Consider the following 13,700-nt stretch of genomic DNA (forward strand, 5'->3'; position numbering starts at 1 on the left):
GACTTGTAAATCCACCTGCCTGCCAACGACCGCCTTTGGATGTCTTACAGGCACCTCGGACATCACAAGTCCAAACTGAACTCATGATGGCCCCATGAACTTGCTTCTCTTTCACTCTGGCCAGTCTTGGCTACTGTCCCACCCCTCAGCTAGCAGTTTTGGCATCTCCGATATCTTCCTCCATCTTCTCATGTCCACTCTCCCTCCATACCCCCGTGCCTGGACCATTGTGGGAGTTTCCTTCTAGCTCCCTGCAGCCACCCCAGCCTGCCAGCCGTTACTTACCATCTTCAAATGAAGGTACAGTCACACTGCTCTTGTTCTTCAAACCTTCAATGGCTCACTATTGCTTTTAGGAAAAAGACTAAGCTCCTTTTCGTGGTGTGGCAGACATGTACCCCTCCCCATTACCCATTCTTTCCTTCTTTAGAAAGATAACCCCCTGTGAGAGGCACAAAGCCATTTAAATAAAGGCTCCATTCCCCAGACTCCCTTATAGCTAGTTTGTGCCAAATGATCACATCCCGACTGGTTGGATGGAGGCAGATGTTGGGTTCTTATGTGTGTGCCTGGGTGGGGCTTCCTTTGTCCCTTCCCCTTTCCTGCTGACTAGAATGCATACATGATGGTTGACACTCAAGCAGAAGCCAGTACTGGGGCCAGTGGAGCAACAGGACTAAAGGGGCCTGATCCCTGACACTGCCACGCACACACAGGCCTACCTTGGGGCTTTTCTTATGGGAGAGAGAAGTAAAATGTAATCTAATTTAAGTCACATATTTTGGGTTTTCCCACAATCCAACCAAATCCCATTCCAATCACATGACCCCTGTTGCCCTCTGGTGTCTCACCTTTGCCGACTGTGCTCAGTGCTGTGTTGAGTTGTTTCCTCTGCCTTGATGCAGGACCTTTGTATATGCTCTATTCTCTGCCTGGAGTACCCTCTTTTCCTGGCCATCTCCAACTCACCCTTCAAGGCTCAGCTGGGATTTCACTAGTAAGTGAAGGGAAGGGAACCCTTCCCTGACTTCAAGGGGCACACCCAGAGTACTTGATATCCAGAATAGACTTTTTTTTTTTTAAACATCCCTATTCTATACATGATTTTCTTTTTTTTTTTGTTTTTTGTTTTTTTTTTTAATTTATTTATTTTTATTTGTTTATTTACAGCATAACAGTGTTCATTGTTTTGGCATCACACCCAGTGCTCCATGCAGTACGTGCCCTCCCTATTACCCACCACATGGTTCCTCAACCTCCCAACCCCCCCACCCCCCCGCCACCCCTTCATAACCCTCTAGTTGTTTTTCAGAGTCCATAGTCTCTCATGGTTCATCTCCCCTTCCAGTTTCCCTCAACTCCCTCTCCTCTCCATCTCCCCATGTCCTCCATGTTATTTGTTATGCTCCACAAATAAGTGAGACCATATGATACTTGACTCTCTCTGCTTGACTTATTTCGCTCAGCATAATTTCTTCCAGTCCCGTCCATGTTGCTACAAAAGTTGGGTATTCGTCCTTTCTGATGGAGGCATAATACTCCATTGTGTATATGGACCACATCTTCCTTATCCATTCATCCGTTGAAGGGCATCTTGGTTCTTTCCACAGTTTGGCGACCATAGCCATTGCTGCCACTGGCGTCTTCTGCTCCTGTAGAGATCCAGACGTGTATAATTCTGATCTCAGGCTGATTTCATGAGTGGTCAGAGTTCTTTGGTAGGTAATCAGCTCACTTTAGGGTACAGGTTGAAATGGTGCCTCCTCCTACTTCCCCGCCATCTTGACTCCCCCAGCCATGATTTTCAATAATAGTCATGGCATGAATAGTTAACAGTGGCCAATAAAAAATGTAGTACAAATTTTCTTTTATTGAATTTTATATGTGTAATCATCATAGTAAAAAATAAAGAAAAACAGATATAGTACAATAAAAAATTTTAAGTAATGTATACTGCTTAATTACACAAATGCATTTGAAAATATTTTATTTATTTATTTATTTTTAAAGATTTTGATACACAGAGATCACAAGCACGGGGAGCCCAAGAGGCAGAAGGAGACTCTCCAGTGAGCAGGGAGCTCCATATGGGGCTCCATCCTAGGACCCTGGGATCATGACCTGAGTTGAAGGCAGACGCTCAACTGACTGAGCCACCCAGGCGCCCCTACATAAATGCATTTTTGAGAAAAGGGGGAAATGTATACCCACATCAATTGTGGGAATGAATGATAGCAATGCACTTTCTGTTTTCCAGCCTTCTGCAAATTTGTCAGTGACTTTGTCAAAACCCATCTTTGCATATTTTTATGTTCAAGAAGTAGCTAAGGCAGATTTCTCAGTTTATCTTTGATCATAATTAACCAAAGAACATTTTTTATTAGTTTTTATTTGGAAATGTTCTTTCTCACACGAAGCGGTAGGTACACAAATAATTAGGGAAAGCCTTAAAGAGAAGGATAAGTTTGGCAGAAATTCAGAAAAAATCCATTTCACCATAAATTCCAGAAACTGCGGTCCTGTCCACACGTAATTCCTTAGGATGGATTCTAGCAGCTTCCAGCTATCTTCCCAGTTGACAATTTTTAAACAACTAAGAGCTCCAAACGTGCGCGCCCGACTACACTACCCCTGTTTATTTCATACCGACTGTTTCAATGAAGGACAGTCCAACAGGGGTTGGAGACACAGCATTCCTCTCAAGTGAACGTGAGCAATCTTGCATCCACATGACGGAGGGGAGCTGGTCCCGGGAGTGGCTCAATGGCTGGAAATTCTCCCAAATTAACTTCCAGGCAGAATACAATGGTTTTTAAAGCCTCAGTAATACAAGTGTACTAATTTGAAACTTACATATATATTACTAAAAATTAACAGTAACAGAAACCACTGTTGAGGTCTTAAACCAACAAAAGGATTCTGGGGGGAGATCGCTGTTTAGAATTGCTGGTATGTAGCGATAATAAAAAGCAGACCGACTTCTAGTGGGTTCTTACTGTTTTAAAATTTTTTACTGACGACACCCCCTCTTGCTGCCTGTAGCTGGGCAGCCGCTCCCACCCCCCTCCCTTGGGGTGCCCTCCTTGGGATCCACTCCTTCCATTTCCCTCGGAGGCACTCACTTCAATGACAAGTGTGCCTCTGTTTTGACTTCTTTGTCATCTGTTCCGCACTGGCCTGTGGGCTCCCTGCAGGCGGTCACCTTCCCGCTCGCGGCTGTGCCCTGGGTCCCGGCAGAGTAGTTGGCACCCACGTGGGCCTCAGTATCCCTTGTGGAACAAAGGTAGGTGAAGAACCTGGCACAGGGCATAGACTCAGCAAAGGGTACCTCCACTCACTCTTCCCTGCAGCAAGTTTTGAGCCCGAAATGTTCTAAATGTTTGCACGCCACCACATTTAACATCAGGAAAATGCCACCTGAATTTTGAAGGCTGAGTTTTATCTGGCCCACAGGTCATTCCTGGAGGACAGCAGTCACCTCTCCTTCATCTCTGGGTTCCCTTGAAGCCCAGCAGAGAGCCTGGCACAAAATAGGAGTCGACGAATACCTAATAAGCGGACTTTGTTTATGTATCATTTATTCATTTTAGGGAACCTCTACACCCAGTGTGGGGTTCCAATTCACAACCCTGAGATCAAGAGTTGCGCGCTTCTCTGTCTGAGTCCGCTGGGTGCCCTCCCACAGACAGTTTACTGAACTCCCACCACACACCAGGGATATTCTTTCATGGGTATGGTTTCTTTCTTTCTTTCTTTTTTTTTTAAATATTTTATTTATTTGACAGAGAGAAACCACAACTAGGCAGAGAGGCAGGCAGAGAGAGAGGAGGAAGCAGGCTCCCCGCGGAGCAGAGAGCCCGATGCGGGGCTCGATCCCAGGACCCTGAGATCATGACCTGAGCCGAAGGCAGAGGCTTTAACCCACTGAGCCACCCAGGTGCCCCTATGGTTTCTTTTTTAAAAATTATTTAAAAATTATTTTATTGGGGTGCCTGGGTGGCTCAGTGGGTTAAAGCCTCTGCCTTTGGCTCAGGTCAGGATCCCAGAGCCCTGGGATTGAGCCCCCGTGTGAGGCTCTCTGCTCAGCAGGGAGCCTGCTTCCTCCTCTCTCTGCCTGCTTCTCTGCCTACTTGTGATCTGTCTGTCAAATAAATAAATAAAATCTTGAAAAAAAAAAGAGAACATGAAAAGTTTATTTTAAAAAATTATTTTATTGTGGCGCCTGGGTGGCTTAGTTGTTAAGCGTCTGCTTTCACCTCAAGTCATGATCCCAGGGTCCTGGGATCAAACTGTGCCTCTGGCTCCCTGCTGGTTGGGAGCCTGCTTCTCCCTCTCCCACTCCCCATGGTTGTGTTTCCTCTCTCACTGTCTCTCTCTCTGTCAAATAAATAAAATCTTAAAAAAAATTATTTTATTTTATTTATGTATTTGTTATTTTTTTTTTATATTCATGGGTATGTTCTCTGTTACAGCTCCCCAGGGTGAGATGAGGACAGGGAGACCCAGAAAGGTTAGATGACTTGCCCAAGATCACACAGCCAGGAAGTGCAGAAGGAACTTTATTCCAGGTCTGCATGGGCTCTAGCGACCCAGTTCTTTCCAGGTCTGAAGCTTACTTCCGCAACAGGGTCTGCGGGCTGTGAGGGGAAGTGACTGCAGTTCAGGGGTGGGACTGGGTGGGGGTGAGGAGCCTGGCCCTGGGACCCAGCTTCCCCAGGCTGTTCCTACAGCCCGGGGTTCAAGGTCAGGCATATGCTGCGGGATGACTCCTGGCCCATCCCAGTGGGTCAGCACCTTTGCCCTTGCATGGGGTTGAGGCGCGGAGGTGTGGATGGAGTGGCCCAGGTTGGGGGTCTGGGGCTGGGCGGCAGATACAGATGGGAGCTCCAATGCCAGCGAGCTCCCACCACCGAGAGCTGTGCAGCCTGGGAAAGGAATGGAATCCCTTCAGGCCGTGGAGAATGGCTCGTGGTCGGAACATCCCTGTAGAGATCAGAAATACTCAGGCTGGCCCAGAGCTAGACACCGGCAGAGCGGGGCAAGGGAGGCGCTCTGCCAATGACAAGGTGCTCTATTTCTCTCCCACGTTCTATTCCCTTGCTCTCCTTTTCACCATCCAGGAGGAGCAAGGGTCCTCAATGGGTCTAGGAGGACCTCAGTGGATCCTGCAGGGAGGGTGGGCTGCACACCTAAGGGGCACCTCCAGGACCTGAGATTTGGCTGGTGCCGTCCAACCTCCAGGTGGCCCTGGACCGCAGCGGTCCTTAGGCTCCTGCCAGGAGGATGTCTCCGCGGCCGTTCAGCCTCCCCCTTCTCCTCCCCAGCCCGCGGCCCAGGGCCCGGGCTCCACTGTGAACTAGGGACCTGGTGCGAGCGGGGACATAGGGGACCGGGCCCGCGGGAAGAGAGGAAGAGCGCTGTAGCCTGGATGGGGCTGGGTTTGGGCCTCTCAGGCGGTTTCCTGGCGCCACCTCGTGGCTGTGGTCGGCGTTGCCGCACCTACTTTGAAGGGGCTGCGGGTGCCGGGCGCCTGGATGGGCCAATTAGGGTTCTGGGTCTGTGACCTTGCCACGAACCTACAGTCTCTCTTCCTGTCCTTTGAGGAAAAACCAAGGCTCCGAGGGACCCTGAGGCCTGTGGCGAGCAGAAGGGTGGGCTCCAGTCTAGGGAGGCAGGGACGGGGGGGCGTGTGACCCTCTCCCCGGGGGCCCAGGAGGAGAAAGACACCCCAGCACCTCATTGTGACTCTCTTGACCATAAATCTAATCCCACCATTTCCAGACGTTCATCTGTGGCCCAGGTGAGACGACCTGGGATGGGGATGGCATCGTCTGCTCTCTCCTGATTTCTGAGGGCAGCACGGAGAGCTGGGGTCACAGCCTAGGCCTCAGCCCTTGCTGGGGACCAAACTCATGGTGTGGCCACCGAACAGAGGCAAGCCCCCTGGGCCAGCCCTACTCTCCAGTGCCCTCAGGCTCAGGCTTGGGAGTGTGTCTGTCCATTGCCCTGAGCTGCCTCCAGGCTAGGCAGTCGAGGGCAGCAGAGCAGCGATGTGTGAGCGGCGATGTGGGGGCCCCTGGACTCCTGAAGGATGTCTCGGGATGTCCCAGGATTCTCACCACCAGTGCCCAGGGCAGTCCGGGAATGACCCCTGGAAGAAGGTGAGCATCTACAGGCCTGCAGGCTCACTTCCCAGCCTGGCCTGGAGGCCCCCACAGTCCCCGGAGGTCAGTCCTCCAACTTACCGGGCTGGCTTGACTTCTTGCCACCACCTGCCTCAAACTTGCCATTTTAGGCATCCTCCTTGGATTCCTCTGCCCACCGGCTTCTGTGACTTCAAGACTTCTGGGCACATTCTTCTCTCCACTCTTCATTTTCTTCTTCCACGGAAAAAAAACCTTAGAAAATTTGATCAGGCAAGACTTACCTATAAATGAATGAAAAAGGTAGCCAACCTACAAACTGGGTCGAAGCCCTAGAAGGGCTGTCTAGTGCTGTCAGGCGACGGCTGCCGGGGAGGGTTGACTGGACGGAGCCTCTGGTCACAGGCTGCCCGCAGATCTCCTGAGAGGGGCCTGGAGCCCCTTCTGGAGAGGTCGGTAAGGTTATGAGTGAGTCCTGAAGATCTGGGCTCCGTGCAGGTCTGTGGCGAAGGCCTGCGCCTGGGTGTCCTGCAGGACTGGACACCCTGGGTTTCTGCTTCTCCGTGCCAGGTGTCAAAGCAGGTCCCCAGCTGACAGAGGCAGCCGGGCCTGGGGGCACGAGAGGGGCCTCACCAGCAAATGATCAAGAACAGGTAGGAGTTGGGCCAGGCTGCCCTTTACTATATGTCATATTTTCTATAATGATTTTATCTAGAGGACTACTGAATATATTTTATGTAATTTTTATTTTTTAATTAATTAATTAATTTTAAATTAATTTATTTTAAAAAAGATTTTATTTATCTATTTGACAGACAGCGATCACAAGTAGGCAGAGAGGCAGGCAGAGAGAGAGGAAGGGAAGTAGGCTCCCTGCTGAGCAGAGAGCCCGATATGCGGGGCTTGATCCCAGGACCCTGGGATCATGACCTGGGCCGGAGGCACAGGCTTAACGCACTGAGCCACCCAGGTGCCCCAATTAATTATTATTATTATTTTTTAAAGATTTTATTTATTTGACAGAGAGACAGCAAGAGAGGGAACACCAAGCAGGGGGAATGGGAGAGGGAGAAGCAGGCTTCCCGCTGAGCAGGGAGCTGATGTGGGGCTGGATCCCAGGACCCTGGGATCATGACCTGAGCTGAAGGCAGAGGCTTAACAACTGAGCAACCTAGGTGCCCTATTTTATTTATTTTAAGAGACAGTGTGGTCTGGCTGCCATTTCAGCCTGACATTCAGCTGGGACCCTGGCCTCTCCCTTCTCCATCCTTCCTGGTGTCCCTTTCCAGGACCAGGTGCTGGACACCCCCCCTTCCCTGTACCCCACCTGGTCTGGGTTTATCCCTTCCTATGGGTGGAACACGTCCTCTAGCTTTCTGAGAAGGGCTGGTGGGAGGGAACCCTTTCAAGATAGGGCCGGTCCCAGGATGTCCTTGATTTACTCTCACATTTGACTGCAACTTTGGTTGGCTGGAGAACTCTGGGTGGGAAATCACTTTTCTTTGGAAGGTTGAAGGGATGATGCATTGGCTTCTTATTTCTAAGGTTGAGCAGTCGGGAGCCATTCTCAGTCCTGCCCCTTTTTGGGAAAGTGACCTATTTTTCCTCTTCGAAAGCTTGTAAAGTATCCACGTCTGAAATTTCATGATGATGAGCTCTGGTGAGGGTCTATTTTTGTCCATTGTATTGGCACCTGACAGGCCCTTTTAGTCTAGATACCCATATCCTTCACTTCAGAGAAATGTTCTTTTTTTTTTTTTTTCTGGTAAGATTTTATTTTTAAGTCATCTCTACGCCCAACATGGGGCCTTGATCTCACAACTCTGAGATCAAGAGTCACGTGCTCCACCAACTGAGCCGGCCAGGCGCCCCCAGAGAAATGTTCTTGAGCGCTTGCCTTTTTTTTTTCTCTTAATTTTGCAAACAGCTTTATTGATATACAGCCCACATCCCACGCAATTCACCCATTTAACGTGTATAACTGAACGGCTTTTAGCATAGTCACAGAGTTGTGCCCTGGACACCCCAACAGATTTTAGAATACTTTCATTACTCCGTAAAGAAACCCCACCCCTCTTAGCGGTCACCCCACCCCCAGAGCCCTGGGCAACCACTCATCTACTTTCTGTTTCCATAGATTTGCTTATCCTGGATGTTTCACGTAACTGGGACCATACAATACATGGCCTTTGTGTCAGGGGATCCTATTAAATGGAGACACCATGTTTCGTTTACCCATACATCAGCTGATGGACACTGGCATTGTTTCCACTTTTTGGCTGTTATGGTCGAATACATTCCATCCTTCTGTTTTTTGTTTTTTTTCTGCTCTCTCCTTTGTACTTCCTGCAGTTCAGGCGTGGGCTTTCCTGAGCGGGTCCTCCACGTGAGCAGGAGATAAGAGTTGGAGAGAGACGGCAGGCAGAGACAGGAGGGGCAGCCTGCTGGCCATGAGTGGTCTCATTCATGGAGACCTCCTTGGGTACGGGGAGTCCGGCAGCATGGGGACCTGGGAGGAGCCGTCCCTTCTGTCCCCTGAAGGAAGATGGCCTGCCCCAGGACAGAGTGACGCCCCCTGGGACATCACATTCTTGGTGCACTGTGATTACATCCCTTGGGAGAAAAGATTGTCCCTTCCCACGCATTCCTCTTTCCCCAGTGTCCTACCCAAGTGGTTTGCAGGGTGGTCACTTGCTGACCATTGAGCCGCCCCTCCAGGGAATGAGGCACTTGCTAGGTTCCCCTTCTTACGGGCAGCCCTCCCAGATCATCTTGGAGTCGTTTTCTTGATTGGCCTGGGGTGGGGGAAGTAGGGGCAGGAGGGGCCGTGGAAAGGGAGAAGCCACAACCCTCTCCCTTTGTTGGTGGGCTCTGCCAGTGGTCCTCTCACAAGGGCTCCTGGGGAGCAGGTGCCAATGATCGCAGCAGGCCTGTTTGCCCCACAGCAATTTTAGAACAAGGGAGGAAGTCAGCTCCTGGTTCGGGGAGTTTCTGGAGTCTTGCCTGAGATTCTGCGTCTCTGACAAGCTCCCAGCCGAGGCCGAGGCTGCTGGTCCGGGGACCACACTCTGAGAAGCAAAGCTTAGAGGGTAAGCTTAAGGCATTCTGGAAAGAGTGGAATGACCTCAGTCCCTAGAATAATAGTGGCTTAAACAAGATAGAATTGCTTTCTCTCAAATGTCAGTGAGACTGAGGGGAGCTTTTTAGGGCTGGTAGGTCAGGGACACAAATGCGAGGGACCCAGTTTCCTTCTCTCCTGTTGTTTTATCATCCCTAACATGAAGTGCAGTGACTTGCCCAGGGTCACCCAGCCTAGATATGGCAGACCTACGTTTGAACCCAGATCTTCTGGCTTTAAATTTTAGGGTCTCTGCTCAACCTTGTGTGATGAGTGATGGGTGGCCTTGGGGGTGGGGTTCCAGCAGGAAACCAGGAGCTAGTGACCTCCAGGGATCCTGGAGGTGCCAACAAGGTCTATGATCAGGTGGGCATGGTTGAGTCCTGGGACACCGTGTGTGGTGTGGTAGAGAAACTGGGGTTCCAGGCAAGGATGGAAATGGTGACCTCTCGCTGTCATTCCCCTCGCTCTGCCTACCATCGCTGTGGGATTGTAGCACCCTTTCCTTTTATTTTGCTTTTAATGACAAACTTTGAAATATTTGAAACATGGAAAAATACAGAAAATGATGTAACATATCTATCACCCTCCAACGAGGTTATTTGTTTGAAATAATTTGGCTTATTTTTTTCATATCATATATATATGTGTATATATATATATATATATATGATATTATTTATTTATTTGAGAGGGAGAGAGAGTGCCAGAGAGCATGTGCACCCCCACGAGTGGTGTGGGGAGGGGCAGAGGGAGAGGAGGAAGCAGGCTCCCTATTGAGCAGAGAGCCTGATGCGGGGCTCGATCCCATAACTCTGAGATCATGACCCGAGCTGAAGGCAGATGCTTAACTGACTGAGCCACCCAGTGCCTATATATATATATATAGACTGAGCCACCCAGTGCATATATATATATATATATATATATATACATATATATATATATGGCAGAGGCTTTAACCCACTGAGCCACCCAGGCGGCCCTATATATATATATATATTTTTTTTTTTTTGAAAAGAAAAAAAGTCACAGAAAAGACTAAAGCCCACCCTTGACCTCCCTCTTTCTCCCTTCTCTGAGGTATTCTTTCATTCCCAAACATGTTTGACAACTTAGCAGATAAATGTATATCCATAAACAGTATTGTTTTGTGTTCTAAAATTCTGCATGAGGGGCACCTGGGTGGCTCAGTCATTAAGTGTCTGCCTTTGGCTCAGGTCACGATCCCAGAGTCCTGGGATCGAGCCCCGAATCGGGCTCTCTGCTCAGTGGGGAGCCTGCTTCTCCCTCTCCCGCTCTCCCTGCTTGTGTTCCCTCTCTGGCTGTCTCTCTCTCTCTGTCAAATAAATAAAATCTTAAAATAAAATAAAATAAAATTCTGCACAAATGGTATCATAACATTACGTATCATTCTGCAGACAGCTTTATCCCAGCATTATGCTTCTGAGATCTATGAGGACTGATGGATGTAACTCAAATCCACTCATTGTAATCTCTGTGTTTTTTATCTAAGGACGACCACAATGTATCTACCTTTCTGCTAAGAATAGTTGCTGGTAATATTTCATGATTACAATCAACACCACAGAGAACCTTCTTGAACGTGTCTCCGTGGACACACAAAGAAGAGTTTCTCTGCAGTTGTCATCTGGAAGTAGAAATTTCGGGTCATAATGTTTATGCATCTTCAGCTTTACTAAGAATTATCAAACTGTTCTCCAAAGTGATAGCCCTGATCTACGCTCCCACAACCAGCTACAGTGTGTTTCTTCTCGTGCTGCATGAGACCTGTTAGTTCTTGCCAATATGTTGGGTATGAAATGGTATTTTATTCTTATTTTAATTTGCATTTCCCTAATTACTAGTTAGACTAAACAACTTTTCATGTGGATTGGCCATTGGTGGTTCCTTTCTGTGAAAGGGCCGTTTAGATCTTTTGCCTATTTTCCTTTTAGGCTGTCAATCTTTCTCTTACTGTTATGTCGGCGTTCTGGGTATCTTTTGTTGGGTACACTGATTGCAAAGCTTGTTACAGTCCTCTTTTCATCTGCTCCAGAGCAGGGACTGAGGACTGACGCTGGGATGGATTAATGATATCTGGCACAGGTGTAGGAGAGGAAGCTGGAGCGGTTTTGGGTTAAGGCTACAGAGGGGAGACCCAGTTATTAGAGAAGGGCCATTGAGGAAACTCCATCACAGGCACAAAGCTCAGTAATGAGACCAGGAAAGGTCTAGACAAGTCAGGCCAGCTGGGGAGGCCGTGTTCACCAGGTTGAAACTCTCAGTCTTTCCAAGAGACCTCTGAGAAGCCCATGGCTGGAATGTCTCGAGCCCCTTAAAACTTCGCTCATTGGGGGTGCCTGGGTGGCTCAGTGGGTTAAGCTGCTGCCTTTGGCTCAGGTCATGATCTTAGGGTCCTGGGATCGAGTCCCGTATCAGGCTCTCTGCTCAGCGGGGAGCCTGCTTCCCTCTCTCTCTCTGCCTGCCTCTCTACCTACTTGTGATCTCTCTCTGTCAAATAAATAAATAAAATCTTAAAAAAAAAACTTCCTTCATTGGATTGAAATGTCAGATTTATGTATCCTTCAGTAAGGGATACTGTGCGGAAGAGTCACAACAGACCTATTGACGGATTTGTGGCAGGGGTAGTGTCGAGGATGCTTTTGTTACATCTCATGGTGTTCTCTCAGAGAGGATTAGGGAAGAAATCTCTCTCCAGGCTAGTACAAGAATGGCCGCTTTCTTCTGAATAACCATGTGTTTTGGATCTGACCCTTTTGCCCTGGCCACCAGGAAACTCTGAGCCCAATCCAAAGACCCGTGGAATAACAGGATACAAGATTAAGGTCACTTTTCCCCAATTTTTGCCTCTTATTTGATTTAACAAATCTTGATTTGCATGCTTTTTTTTTGTTACTTATAATCCTTTCGGGATGAGATGGGGTAAAAATAAATGATATCCCACTCACTCTGCCGCTGCTCTACCGTCTTGGGATAGAAAGAGGCCAGGGACTTGGAAGGGGGCTGGAGCTGAGAGTAGATAATGGGTGGCCTTGGAGAGAGACGGGAATAGGCCATTAGCGTTGAGAGCTGTTTCCAAAACACCTGGGCCTGAGCAGAGTCACATTTCTGTATTTTTCAAAATAAACTTAAAATTGGCTTGGAGCCATTCCCTGCCTGGCTGGCAAGGCAACCGGCGGAAGCGAGTGTTGAATCTCTAGCCCCATTACATTGGCTCATGGGAAAATCTGGAATTCCTTCAGTCCCAGGAAAACGTGGGCAGAGACTGGTCCTTGTCCTTGACCCACTGCTGTGGGGCCTGGTTCTTGGCCATGTTGGGCCTGTCCTGCTCTTGAGTTCCATGACACACACACCTTTGTTCCGGACAAAGGACGTTTGTATATGGAACAGTCTTGGAAGATGGAGATAATACCTGTCTCCAGAGCAGAGGGCAGGTGTTAACATTTACTGTGCTGTATAATAATGTCTCCTTTCAGGGCAAAGCCTGGGCAGATTTGCTTGTAATTCCTTGTAAAAGACTTGAGTTTGCTAGCCTGGGAGCTCCTCAGTTCTGTTTTACCCACCTGGGCTGCTTTACGCTGCCCCCTGGGACTTGTGGGGCAAGAGGAACAATGCAAACATGGAACTCACCATGCCTGTTGTGGTTTAAGTAATAAAGTCCTTAAAAAAAAAAAAAGTAGTGAAGTCATTTGTCTCTGGCCCACGGATCTCCTGTCTTCTGCTGGTATCCATGAAACTGTGACAGAGTAACTTGTTAGCCTGCTAGTAAGGCAAAACCTCGGACTTTTTGCAGCCTTTCCCAGGGTCCTGCTTAATACTATCTGTAGTGGCCCCTTGACATGTCTTTTGGCTGCCCCAGCATTAAAACATTTTTTAATTGTGGTAAAAAAAAATCCATGTAACATAAAAATTACCATCTTAACCTTTCTAGCTTGCTTATTTATTTATTTGAGAGAGAGAGAGAGAGCGTGTACACACGTGTGAGCATAGCGCAGGGGATGGGAAGAGGGAGAGTCTTTTCTTTTTAAGATTTTATTTATTGATTTGGGAGAGACAGAGCTCGAGTATGGGGAGGAGCAGAGGTGGAGGGAGAGGGACAAGCTGACACTGCAGTGTGCATGGAGCCTGATGTGGGGCTCAATCTCAGGACCCTGAGATCAGAAACTGAGCCAAAACCAAGAGTAGATCGCTCAACTGACTATAACACCCAGGTATCCCCTTTCCGTCATCTTTTGACCACACTCCCTAAATTTGGAGAAGCCTGTTCTCCTTTCTCTATTCAAGGAAGAAGGTGGAACCATGAGTCTTTCTCCCAGTTAGAGCACAGGCTATGGCCAGGCTCTGCCTCTCAGACACTTGTGAGGGGCTGTGAATGGCAGAAGGGTGGTGGGCAGGCACGAGGTATGTGGGCACTG

Source organism: Meles meles, chromosome 5 (assembly GCF_922984935.1).
Source record: "Meles meles chromosome 5, mMelMel3.1 paternal haplotype, whole genome shotgun sequence".
NCBI classification, from domain to species: Eukaryota; Metazoa; Chordata; class Mammalia; order Carnivora; family Mustelidae; genus Meles; species Meles meles.